The sequence below is a fragment of the Anser anser genome (genome assembly GCF_964211835.1).
Source record: "Anser anser genome assembly, chromosome: 11".
Classification (NCBI taxonomy): domain Eukaryota; kingdom Metazoa; phylum Chordata; class Aves; order Anseriformes; family Anatidae; genus Anser; species Anser anser.
The window spans coordinates 8,468,426-8,482,330 of record NC_139732.1 but is presented as its reverse complement, the minus strand read 5'-3'; the positions used below and the strand labels follow the sequence as shown (position 1 = coordinate 8,482,330).

At 41.7% G+C, this 13,905-nt stretch overlaps 1 protein-coding gene across 3 annotated transcripts in view; it reads right to left on the bottom strand.

Moving 5' to 3' along the window:
* The window catches only part of LOC310905606 (uncharacterized protein), a 136,778-nt gene that overhangs the window by 110,656 nt on the left and 12,217 nt on the right, over positions 1-13,905 (bottom strand). The window contains exons 1-2 of one of the 3 annotated variants that reach the window (XR_014589147.1): positions 1,319-3,374; positions 1,131-1,207 (exon numbers count right to left, since the gene is read on the bottom strand). The exons of 1 other annotated variant lie outside the window; for it this stretch is intronic. The gene's annotated coding sequence lies outside the window, so the exon portion shown is untranslated. Of the gene's footprint in view, positions 1-1,130; positions 1,208-1,318; positions 3,375-13,905 lie in introns of those variants that run through there. One more of the 3 variants, XR_014589146.1, reaches the window with a different exon arrangement.

Below are 13,905 nucleotides of genomic sequence, written 5' to 3'. Positions count from 1 at the left end.
CAATACTAACCAAATGCCTGTTTCAAATTATGTCCCAGTCCTGCACCAATTCTTTCAATCTTAAGAAGTTTTAGCCGCAAAAAAAAGTTCAAACTAAACAGAATGGAAGCATATACTCTACTTGGTAACATTATTTGTCCTACAGCATTTAACGTTACATGTATTTAATGTTACATTCCTTTGGCTCAAGAAAAACCACCATATTTAAATTGCTTTATGTCAGTGAAAGATTATAAAACATCTATTGAAAGCATAGAACATTTTTGCCTCCGATTAGTAGGAGGATTTTTTTTTTTAATTACAAAGGATGTTCATCAGCAAGCTTTCTTGTTGCCATAGTCTATTAAAGAACCTCAAAGCTGCTGAGCAAGGCACTTTTAACAGCTGATAAGCATATGCAAGAGGAAGGCCTGGTTTTAAATGCACAGATGTAAGTTATCAAAGCAACCATTCATTTCATGTCAGTTTTAATATTCTCCACTCGATACACTTCTGATGACTAACAACTTGAATTGTATTTTTAAAAGTGATAGCCTTTGACTCATGACGCTCAAAGTGAAGAATGGTAACTGGAGGCCATCAAGTTTCAGCCCATCTAAGCCTGTCAGGAGTCTTACCAACTTTGATTAAACCACTTACACGTTTAAAGATGCTTTAATAATGAGCGGGACTGGGCACCAAACCCAGCAAGTAGAGGGAAATTTCCTCATGTTCCATTATACAGAAATCAAGGCATAAAATTTTTAATGAACATCAGAGAACTGTGTCAGCATTGTTCTAGGAGAACTACAGATTTGTTCAGTTTAGATATGTTCTAATTTAAAGATTTCCACAATAGGGAATTAAAAAGACCTGAATTATAATTCCTTTAACGGCAGATTACTTGATAACACTGCCATCTCAAGCAGTTCTATTTTAAAATGCATGGTAGTGCAGACAAATACTTTTTGAAGGAAAAGTGTTTAACATTATCTTTTAACTTTGTCTAATTAGCTGAATACTGTGTTTTTTCACCCTGCAGCTTTTAAAAAGCCGATCTAATTTCACAATGAACACTTAATGCCATTATATTTGGAAATATTTGCATTTGCCAACTCTTGTGCAATCACCATTCATTGCTCTGCACTTACCCCTTGCTTCTTTTTCCTTGGGAATGATTCTCCGCTTTCTGCCTAGATAAGCTCATTTCATTAAAACAACTGTTTTGCTGATTCAAAAAAAAGTCAGAAAAGTTCCTCTATGGATGCACACGGATATCCTCATAGCACTACATACTAGCTCTTTTTCACAAGGGAGGATGTTTCTCCTCCACACTTACATTCCAGCTCTTCCATCCTTGGAAGCACTTCAACAGCACTGAAATTCCACTTCTCAAGACTAAACAATCCCAGCTCTCCCAGCCTCTGGAACTTACTCCAGTATGCCCGTGTCTCTTGTACCGGGAGCCCAGACTGGGACACAGCACTCCAGTACCTGGATCCTAAACTGTGAGCACAAATTTCTTTCCAAATCCAGCTCCACCAGCAGGCAGATGACTAAGACTAAATACTTGTGACCCTAGCAGAGGGTACAGACACCTGATAGAGCTCAGGCCAGCTGGGCAGGAGCTGCTCACACAGCTGATTTGAGCAGCTTACACCACTCCAGCTGTGCTCTGGTGGCATGAACCAAGCCCACCGGCAGCCCAGTGATGGGAACGAGCTGGGGCTGCTTCCTCCAGAGAAACAGATTGGGAAGAGATCTCTCCAAAGCTTCACTCATGGGTTTGGAGTGAACAATACTGCTCCACATCTCTGAAAATACAGATGTAGTGACATGCATGAGAGGGACTGGCCAAGGTAACATACTAATATAACTCATTCATCATGACAGCTATCGAGCATTTCACCAGTTAGGAGGATAAATACATTACGCAGGAAAAGGAGACATTGCCTCAACCCTTCTTGGACTCTGTTGCTGCACAGGGAGAGCAGCTCCCAGCCTGAGAAAGGGGCCTTTCAGCACCTACAAGCTGCCTGAGACATGTCAGCATACATTTTAGACAAACATTTCTTCGAAGCCAGGCAATTGTTTTTTCCTCCATTTTCATTTTCCATTTGCTTGCTCAACCTCTGCAGCCCCTTTGTTGCCTGGTAATAGGTGAGATAGGCAAATACGGGCTCCGGGCACTGGAACGAAAGGGCCTTTCATGTTGTCGGTGCTGCAGAATGAGCAAGTGGTGTAAGCCGTCTTTGCAGTTTACATACTGTAGTGGCCTGCTATAGAAACTATGTAATTTGGTTTGCTTTGTTATTTGATAAACGGCAAGGAAAGCTTTGTAGCATGTTGACTGACCCTACTTGTAAGGTCATAGGGCAGTGCCGGAGCGAGAGGACACAGCCGTGTGCGTGGTCCCAGAATGCCTCCAGATTGCCTGGGAGAAAGAAGGCTTTATTAGAGCTACAAAGACCTCACGATGAAGAGCAACCGCTCCTAATCAGGAGAAAATATTGGGGGAGGTTTTGACAAAAAGGTATCAAGTAGTCCTAGTGTGTAACACAGCACATAGTGCAGCGTACAGAACCACGAATCACGTAAGTGATACTGCCTACTTAGAAACCCATAGTGTAGCCCACCACAGATTGCTGCTTTTTTGATCCAATCCCATACACTTTTTCACCCTGGACAGCCTGTTCAAAACAAGTTGTAAAACTGAGTCTTTCAAAAAAATTTTCTCAAATACAAATGAGTGAAAGATGCGTTCACTTCCCCGGACTGTCACTTGTGGCAACACCCACATAGAAATGAAGGCATGGTATGGAGAAGATGCAAGTCAGACTGTTTGGATGGGCTTTTACCTCCAGGATCCACTTGTGACACAACAGCACGGGTTTGCGAACAGGACACTGCCCAGCAGTGGCTCTGAACAAGGGGGACTTCTGGATCCCAATTAGCTGAGACGTGGAGATGGAAGAGAAAAGGACTTCAGTCAACAATTGCCATCCCTGCTGGTCCTGCCCCACTCCCCTCACACAAGTATGACACCACAGACTGGCATCTTCCTTTAGCAGGTCTGAATTTTGTGTGTGCATGCATGTAAAAGCTTGTAAAACACAGCAAGGAAGAGGCTGCCCCACATCAGCGTGCTGCAGTACACACTGATGTATTTATATATAGCAATATTTTTCCCCATGGGAATATCTGGCTTACACTATGTCAAGGCCCTGCATTTCAACTGTGCAGGTACATCTGCCTTACCACGGAGAACCTTCTGGCACCTGTGAGGACCTGACCCTGAAGACAGCCCATGGACATACCAAGCAAATGGGAGCAGCTACCATAAAAGAAAAACGTGACTTTCCACTGTGAGGTATACAGGACAAAAATTCAGTATATTCAACACCTTCTGATACACTATTAACGTAATGTCCTGAGATGAGTACACGGTATTGACCTGAACCATCCAAGCAGTGCAAACCCAAACTTGCACTATAATGAAGGTGTGGCAAATTTCCAGAGACAGCAAAGGAGCTGGGAGAGCCCCAGCAGCTCCAACCAGCTGGGAGATACTGACCAGCACAGCTCTAGCTCGAGGAGCGGACTCAGTGCTCGAGACGAACCTGTTGCCAAATGACAGATGTGTCACAGGGGAATAAAATCAGTGCATGGGATGCCTGCACATTAAAGCTGGAATTTATACCTACCATTTTCATAGTGGAGACAAGGCAGATGACACTCAAACTGAGATCCCTCCACTGAATTATTTGGCTTCTTGCTTATTTTACTTTATTCTGTAAGTTAGCTCAATTTTCTAAGTCAGAAAGAAGCACTAAGAGAAAATACCTTGCTAGGTATTTCTTGATTTGGTCAGAGCTGGACTACAGAGATGGTCTTACAAAAAATATTTCACATTACTTCAAAAAACACAAAACAAGGTTTGAATAAGCCCGGGGAAACTCACCTGAAAGCACACTGTTACAAAGGGGGTAACAACATTTCACAAGGCAAGGGATGAGACTTAATTAAAGCTAGATGGGGGAAGAGGGGAAGAAATTAAGTGCTATTTGGGAATATAAAACATAACTCAAAATATGAAATATTCATTATTTGTAGCTGTGGGGGGTTACTTGGGAAAATATTTTATTTCTCTTCCTCTGTCCCCAGTGCTTTTTCTGGGAAGGGAGAAAAGTAGAATACTTCAAAGGATGTGAGCGGGGAAAGGGAGGATAACTGGGGGGTTAATTCACGAACTTTCTGGTCTTTCATTCTCTGACTCATCCCATTTCAGCCTTGGATCTTACTCAGGTTGAAAAGTCAAAGCACACACATTTAGAAGTAATGGGACTATTTTCACTCCAAGTGATGGTTAACTCTCATTACTAGGGTTTGGGATCTGGGGCAACTCAGGACTCTTATCTAGCTTTGAAAGCCTCCCTGTTTTGGGCAGAGGGAGGGGAGGCATTACCAGTAGGAGGTGGGAATGTATCCTTCCCCCCCTTCAGGGGTCAGACTGCTCACATCACAGCTGGAGCTGCAATATGCTTTAAAAAGATGCCGTATATATGCATATAAGCCCTCCTTTAGTTATTACAGAAGTGGGATTCAGCCTACTCCTGGCCTCTTTGACATGTCAAGCTTACTGAATTATTGAGTTTTTCTGCTCCTTTGAGCACGCTTTCAAAATAGGTACTATCTAGTCTTTAAATATATGGATTCTCTATATTAAGCAATAGTCCTTGCAGTATCTGGGTTCTGCTGATTAAGACGTCACTATCCTCCCTTTAATCATTACCTTTAAAATCACAAACTTTCTGAACAAAGAATTATTTTTGGATTTCCCTTTTCTCCAATGATAACTTTGTTACATAAAGTGCTATATACTTTTCTCCATAATCAGGTAGGCTACAAATTTCTGCGTGCATTTTAAGTGAAATCTTTAAGCTGGGGTCCAAAAAAAGCATCAATTATCACAAGACAGAGAACAACTAAAGATGACCAAGCAGGAATTTTTATTCTCAAAGTGCATTTTAAACGTTAAGTCAACACTGCAACATCTACCTGAGCAAATAGCACTGCCTTTATGTTGTGAGAACTGGCTAAACCCACGGACAGATACGGGTACTACTGAGCTCTGCAGTCTCTGACTCCTCCTGACTGCAGCGAGCCCAGAATTTCATTCCCCTGTGATGTTCTGCAGAGCTGAGCCCAAAGCAAATTCAGAACTGAACAAGTCATTGAGCTGCTGTTTAACTTCCCACAGACACATTTGCTAAGGTGTTTAAAATTTCTCTTCTATTAAATACTGTAATTATTCCAGCTAACATGCTCATTCACCTAATCCTACCCTCCTTTTAAGCTTTCTTCCCTTGAGAACACCAAACACTCTTATGTGACCATATCTTTAAGTTAAATAAAGAACTGCAAATGCTTGTCTTCCAAAGGAAATGCTGCACAGACCTAGCGCAGTAGGGGAGCTACATTAACAAGATTCAGACAAAAGAGAACAGCTTAAAGCAATATAGGTACGACAAAATGAAAAGTATTCTAGAGTCCCCTATCCCTCCTTGAACATCCACAAGAATTCTGAAGTGCGTTTGAAAAAGAATATTCTCTCTATTACACTCAAAACAAGCTAATACTTCAACATTTTGGTATTGGGTTACTGTATAAGTAAGATCTCCAGACAAAGATTTGAGGAACAAGATGGTGGTGTGGGAGCTTCCAAAATTACTCACAGCTTCAGGAAGTAGAAAAGATAAAACTAAAAACACCAAAGGAGAATGAAGTTGTGAACATAGCCTACAACATCTTTGTGATGAAGACTGCTGCTACCACGCCAGAGACAGCAGAATCTCTCCATGTTCCCCAGTAATAGTTATTCCATCAGGAAGGCAAAAGGAAAGTCAGGGTTGCAGAGCTAGAAACACGTCTGCACCTAGCGAAGCGGTTGGGCCTACCCCCACAAAGCAGACTCACTGGGGCTTTCAGATAGAAAACAGACCCCAAACCAAATCAACACAGAGCAACTCCAGCCTGAAAGGAACAAAATTACTCCTTATTGCCCCAAGGCTACTTACAGATCACCTCAAAGCAGCAGCTCCTCCACCATCAGCATTCCCCACACAACATGGCTGCCTGTCATCCCGGCCAAGAAGGAGCCATCCTGATGAGCCTGCCAGGGAGGGTGTAGGCTGCCTGCTCTCTGAAGGACAGCAGAGGAGATCACAGAGCTGTGTGGTACAAGGTGGAATCCCAATCAGGCCTAAAAAGCAGTCACAGAGCTGGAGTCTGGATGAGTGCTCCATGGCAGGCAGGGCAGGGGTGAGCTGCGCCACAGCACCTGGGCTGGGGACATGGTGAGGGCCCAGCTGAAGCTGCACAGGGCCTTGAGAAGCCTTAATGGTCCTGACCAGCTCCAGCCCTTTCATCCACCAAAAAACTTTCCTTCTGCAGCCCAGAGGAAAGGAAACAAGCTATGTGCTCCCACTGGGCATGGTTTGTGCCCATCTGATAGCAAGAACTGGAAAGTTTGAATGTGTAGCGAGCATCTTTGAGCCAGGCAATGCAGTCCATAGCCTGGTATTCAAACCTGAAAATAACTTGAGAAGATAAGTAAGGAATTAATTCTGGATTAAGATAGGATGTGAATTTAATTTGCTATGGCACTGCAAAGCAACTGAACAAAACTCAGCCACACAGAAATGAGCATTTCCAATGCCTGGTCGCAGGCCGTGCTGAGGCAGGTGAGGAGGTGGTGAGGGGTGCCTCCCCATGCTGCTCGCCTCCCCTGATCCCTTTGGTTGCTACCTCATTTGCTCTGTCAAAGCCATCAAAGGATGAAAATAAGAAGTGTTTAAACTAAATCAGATAATCCTGACAAAATACAACTGAGAAGCACACACAGTTGTGCCAGGAGGCACGACAGACAGCAGCCTTCAGTAAGGCAAGCACAAAGTGTGGTGTGGGGGGAGCTCCTGAACCTTCAAACCCCTCTCAGCCCAGGCAGGGCTATGTGGCTGGCTCTGCCCTGCTGTGTCCCCCCGAGGGTCACAGCGTTGGCTCTTCTCACCCTCATAAAATAAATGTCCCTGGTCGGTCCTACACACACTGTTAAATCCATGACTAGAGCTGGTCATGTACCTACTCATAAGTAATCCTTTGACATACAAACAGTCTTTACAGGAAAAAATGGTAATAAAAGACATAACCTGAATGCCATTTGTGTTATTTTGTGTGTAAAACACTGGGCCAGTATTGAACAATGCAGACTTTCTGAGAGAACTGGCCATAAACGGGTTCTTTTACCAGGTGTCAATACCACAGCCGAATAAAATCTTTACACATTATATTGATCTGTATCTATCACATCTTGATCAAAGCTTCCTGCCTTCTGTTAAGGTATTAATGATTTTCTGAGCAAAATCAAACACAGCTACTTCAACTGTCTGAGCAAGTTGGATGAAGTCTCTTTAATTGCTGACTTTGATGCATCTCTTCTTGCATACCAATTTCAGCTATGTAAGACAGAGAGCAAGCATTAAGTTATGAAAAAAGGCAATAGCAGAGCCAGCTACAGGTAATTTTGCAAAAAGCATCTCACTCATTCTTGCTTAAGTTTCAGTTTCCAGAACTTCCTCTGCTCTGTACTCAGATAGTCTCAGAACAGGAGGTTTTACTCCACAACTGTTTCTACAATGCCGCAATAAAAAAGAACATCCCACCTATAGCTGTAAGTGATTGCCTGCCAATCTGTATCTGGCAATATGTTTGACAAAATTTTGGATAAACAGTGGAGTAACAGTGTTTGCAAAGAAAGCTCTGAGATACTCAAAATGAGAGAACCATTCCCACAGCAGCCTTTCTGGTGCTCTAGTTTGATGCTTTGGCTGGCAATGACTCTGGCCCATTAGCTTTAAGTGTCCGTTGGCACACCTAAAAATATTAAAAACTCCAGTATCATCATTACAAAAGATGCAGCAGAGTTCAGTCATCAAGTCCAGTTACGTATTTCTATAACTAAATGACTGAAATTATCTCTGGTCACTGAAGAGTATAAGCATACAACATACACCTGCTACCTGCATGTCTAGTGCTGATACACTTCTGTCACCTGTGTCAGAACTTTAAAAAGCTCACAGGTGAAATACAAAGATTCACACTATTTTGTTTATTTATTTATTTGTTTTGCACAATCACATTATTATTAGCTGTTTCTACTTAGTCACCTTTTGCTTAGCTCCAAGGGGGGAATGGGAGGAATGAAATCCAAACTTGAAAATGCAGAGGAAAAAGGTTTTGGAATTTATAGACCTAAGACGTCTTCACCAAAGAGCCGTGGTGCATGCTCATGCCCAGATCTCTCAGTGCCCAAGTCCTTGGCAGGATTTCTCTGACACTGCTCCATCTTTGCCTCTTTAAAATTTCTTATTGAGAGGCTTTTTGTGTCTGTGCTTGCAACATGATGAAAAGGAAAAATTTAAGACAATGAGATTCCTATAGTAACATATTTGTATTGTTATTGTTAAACTTGTGTCAAAAGCTTATAACTTGGCCGTAGAAAAATTTGTACTTGGAGGAAAGCTGGAATGAAAGTGTTTGGCCCTGGAGGGAATTTCATAAAATACCAAATTAAGAAATGTCAATTGGGCTCTTAAATTACGCAAAGGCAAAGTAAATACATCAGTGACTTCAAGAACTCTTTTGTAATCAAATGATTTGTGTTTAAAACCTGAATTTTGGCAATGGATTAGTTCTTTTTGCAAATTTGTTTTGTACGTATTTTTTGAATTAAAAAAAAAAAAAGATTGCCTCATAATGTAGTAGAACATGCTTGTTTTACTGAGTCATGAATGTTTTGTCCTGTGCCTAAACATATTTTGTTTTGGTATGTTTGTTTTTGTTGTTGTTGGTTTTTATCTTTGTAGAAGACATTGTAGTTGCTCTCAGAAATTCTTCCTCCAATTTTACAATTTATGTCTTGCAAATTTTTATCTCTGACGTGTTTGTTTAACGACTGCCACTGTGTGCACAAATTTAGGCCTCACCTTTTGAAGCAGTGAACCCCTCATCCATTACATTTCCCATTGCTTTCAACAACCATTCAAGTTAAGACGTAAAGATCCTCTGCACCATGCAGGAGAGGACCACTGCATCACACAAACACCTCAAGGAGCCGAACATCTAACCTGCTACTTGGTTCTCACAAATACTGCTTGTGAATTTACATGCCAGTATTTGCACACATGAAGACTTACCCCAGAAAGAACAAATTCAAGAATGACTTTCAACTCCAATGGAGAGCTTAGTGCTCAGGACTTTTACAAATCTGCCTCAGAAAAGCTTAGCATAGATTTTAGGCATAACTGGTCATCAAGCTGGTGGCTTCTGAAAACACAGGGAAGTCTTTTTGAATAGACTACATACCAGCTAGTACATACCAGCTGCTATCATGTGGCAGATACTCTTAAGTTACATTTCCCCTTGTCAAGTCCACACCTGAGTCGCGACATTTTGTACCTGCATTACACAACCTAAAAGTATACACGCTGCTCTCTTCTCAGTGCAGATGACTAAGAGTTTGGTCATCAACAAACTGCAGTGTTTCATTAGACAAATTACACTGAAAAGGATGTGCATGGGCTGTGCATGAATGCTTTAGCCATGTTTCTAGACATACACTGTTTCAGTAAACACAAGTACATTAGGAAAAGTTCAAATACACATAAAATTACAATGCTACTTTTTGCTGTGCTCTTGTATGATGCTCTTAGTGGTCTCATTGTGCCAAAGTTCCCATCATTTCTGCAAGTCACCACTTCCATCTGGCAGGCTGCAGGGTGGCCCTAGCTGTTCCTGAAGGAAGCAGAGTGCACTTTCCAAGGCAAGTTACATTGCCCAGCCGAAAGCTCGAGTGGCTCTGAACACAAGTATCCTTAATTTCTAACCTTAAGCTATCCTGTGCTGTTGCTGGCGCTGTGTATTTTTCTACCTGTCTCTACTTCCGTAGCAGTATCAGAGAGGTACCTCCCATCGTCACAGAGCCAGCCCAGCCCTGACCAGGGTGGAGGACTTTACCAGCTACAGAGAACACACTCAAGCACCTCAACAGTGATGCAGACATTTACTCAAATTCTGCTTTTAAGTAGCCTGGCGCAAAGCTACCTGCCTGATCTCAGGTTGCTGGGGCTAGAGCCCTTTGCCAAGAGAGATGTGTTGATACACACAAAAGTAACTAACAGCCCCCAGGATGTCCCATCCCCTAGCACAGAGGGCTTGCAGCAGTCCCGGTGGGACGTGGGAGGAAGGCACTATGTGCTGACCATGCCTACTGCCTTGGCTTAGTTCTCAGAGAGGAGAAATCTGGTGGAGAAAACAGTTGCCCACGTAATGGGAGACAGATGTAATACAAGCTAATCTCATATTTTGATCTGCACACACAATACCGTAGGGTTACTGAGAAATCCACACAGCTCTCACACATGCAGGGAGGCACTGGGTGCAGGGTAAGCATAAAGCAAAATAATTTCCAAGGGCCTAGGACTCTCAAATCACCTGTTTTCTTCAGCCCCATTGGTGTTCTCATTATGACCAATATGAGAAACTGTTAGCATGAATCTAACCTCATAACATTTATTACCAATTAAGGAACACATCCCTGCATCAAGTAATGAACACAAGAGTTCTTTCAAAGAGAACTGAACAAGGTATCTTTTTATGTACTATGGACCAAATTACTTCCCTCACTGAAGGGTACATAAGTCTCTCTGGGAGGAATGAATATGCAGGATTTTTTATTTTAAAATGATTTGCTGTCCTGCCATATAATTTGGAAGTTCTGAACCTTCATTGTCAGCATGAAACAAGCTGCATCTTTTGTATATACTGTAGCCAGTGTTACTAGCATGCAAGAAGTACACTATTTGGGGTTTGTACTTCACTTTATGCTATAAAGTTATTCGGTGAGCCTTAACAACAAAAGTATTTACAATCTCCAGGTTTGAATGAATGCATTAATTGTTCTTTGAGTTCAGGAGAGGCTCTGTGCCTGAGGTTGGGAAATATTTCTACTGTAAACATCAGCCCAAGGAGCACAAATTCAGCTTTCATTTTTCTCCATAGTGATCTTTGCATACAACTTACGACACAAAAGCAAGTCAGTATATAGTACAGCAGCAAAAAAAACATTTCAATAAAAAGAAATTCCGTTTTGTTAATATTTCAGCTGCCTCTACAAACAAAAGATTTGCTGCTATGCCTGTGAATAGCCGCTTCAGTTGCAAGGTATAAGGTATGTGTAAGGCTCACAACCTAAGTGTTGCCCTTGCACTGAACTGCCCTGAAGCAGAAGGGTCATGAAATGTCTTCCTGATAAACTTATTTATATAAGACTGAAAACCAGCAAGACTTCAGTTTCAAATCTGTGAACTTTTACATGTATGTGGATATATGTACTATAGAGTGGAACTAACAAAAACTAGTGCAACTCTCAGAAGAAAACAAACAAACAAACAAAAAAAAAACATAGTATGCCTTGTCTGCTTCTCCTTTCCTTTTTCCCATGTGTGAAAAAAAGAGTGTGGTTATTCATTAGGCCCTTTATTTCAATTATATATTGCTCTGTGCAATCATTTGTATAGGTCAGTCCTAAACATCATACACACCAGCAATATATTCTCTTTCATATAGATATTGTGTGTATTAGAGCTTCATCAATAGCCAGATAGCAAATAGCACAGCTGTTCTCAAAGTCTGTTTTCCACTCTGATAAGAGCACACACAATTCCCAGTTACACCCACTCTAACCATCTCAACGCTGTGTGTAATCAAAAGCCACTGAAATTCCAGCCTAAAGCCCCTAGTGTAGCTCTTCACCTGACAGATAGTAAGGCACTCTCTTAAAATAAGTGATCGCTGTCTTAAAATCATATTCATGTTGGAGACTTAATTCATTTTTCTACTTTTGTGTTAAATTACTGCATTATGTAGTTATAACAATAAAAAAGTCTGATTTCCCTTTATTCAGTGATATGTCTAAGTCACAGTAAGATATTTGCTATTAAAGAGTTTCCCTAGGTACACTGCTCTGTCACAGATCTTAACTCAAAATCATTTCTTTAACATCTGTTCCACAATCATTTCTTAAAGATTTACTTCCTTTAAACACAACTGGGACACTTGATCCTCCCTTGTTTCAATCTGCAATATCCTTAAAAATAACAGTAAAAGACGTTGTGAATACAAAACCAAAACTGACACCAATAAATTTCAGTGACTCATTTTTCTCTTGCATTATTCCTGCTTGGCTGGTTTCTAGGAGGAGATGAACTATAGAGACACTCAGAGGCAATTTAGTGGTATTACAGAAAGACCCATTCATTCCGGATTGAAAAGATCCACTCAAAGCTACAGGAAAACTTCTTTTTTGGGGAAAAACAAAAAAGAAGAATTTCTTAAGTACGAAGTCCAAAATCCCAGCTAGAGCTGCGTTCAGAGTGAAGCGTGTACTCCAGCCAGGCACAGTGTCCCTTGAGAGCAAGTAATAAATAAATACAATCACTCTACATGGTTACTTCAGATTACAAAATTGTTTTCCTTTCGCATAGGAGGTTATCTTAGTAAAATTCACTTTTTTTTTTCCTCCAGAAAACTAATAATATATTAAAAGTATGAACAGATTTACCAGGTGCTAGAAGATTTTATGTCAGTCCATGAGGGTGTTGCCATGGACCTGTCCTCTTTTTTTCCATCTGGAAATTTTGCTTGGGCTGAATTTAAGGATTCTGGACATTGTTCCAGGACTTCTGGCAACCCAGCCAGAGCAGTAACCAGTGCCAAGATGATGGACATCCAGAAATGCAAAAGAAATGTCTCCCAAGCATGCACAGATCAACTGTACAGCACAAGTACCATCAGCTCTACAGGACACATGCCATAGGTCTCGTGTACCGTAGATTTGCTGCAAATGCATAGACCATCTGTGCTACACACGAGCATATATTTCAGGCCGGGAAATCCTGGACAGAAATAGGACTACCTGAACTCACTGTTCCTTTCCCCCTTCTTCAGCACACACGCTCGGGCTTACAGCTGCCTCCCCGTCCATGTCCTGACTTTATCAGGTCTTGCTGGGCTGCAGTGGGCTGCTTCTCTGTTGTCTTCAGCAAAGCCCAGGGCCCGGAACACCTATACTGCTCTGAAGAGTCAAGTCATGTTACGACTTCAGACAACCAGATTAAGCTGATGTTGCAAATCTTACCATTTTATCAAGGGTCTTGCAATGCTTGTTCTTGTAGTGGACCCTCTGGAGCTGCATGATTATGTGAGAACTGTATCTTTTCACTTAAAGTTTTTCAGATTAGAACATGTACATTTTCTGATGATCTGACTCCAAACTATACCTTGCCCCAATATGTAGAATAAAGAGCTTGCAAATGTGACCCTTGAGAACTGAAAAGCACTGGTGTATATAAAAAGAGTCCATATTTTGTTCCTTGTTAATTATTTTTAAGCCACTCATAACTCAAGCCATCAGTAGCTTTGAACGTCCTTATCCTGCTGATAAATTGGGCGATTTCATGTGGATGAAAGTTTGATTGAAAAATTAGATTTAAAATGTGGTTTATGTGGGGCTGCAATGTTAATAATAATTACTGTGCAAAAGGTTTTCCTAGCTGGAGACTGCAGCCCTTGTGCTGGATATATTTGTCACAGCAAGTGCCGGAGGTCCCCTCCCAAAGGGTTGAAGGGGCTGTTGCGGCCGCTGTCGGGTCGTCGCCATGCCAGCCCATCACAGCCTCTCAAATGGGGGGTGGCTTGGATTGAGCCAGCACGGTCAGAGAGCACAGGTCCCCATCATTTGTGACACAGATCAAGGAGAGAGAGGGGAAAAAAAAGGGAAATCTGAAATACAAAAATCATAACTTAAAG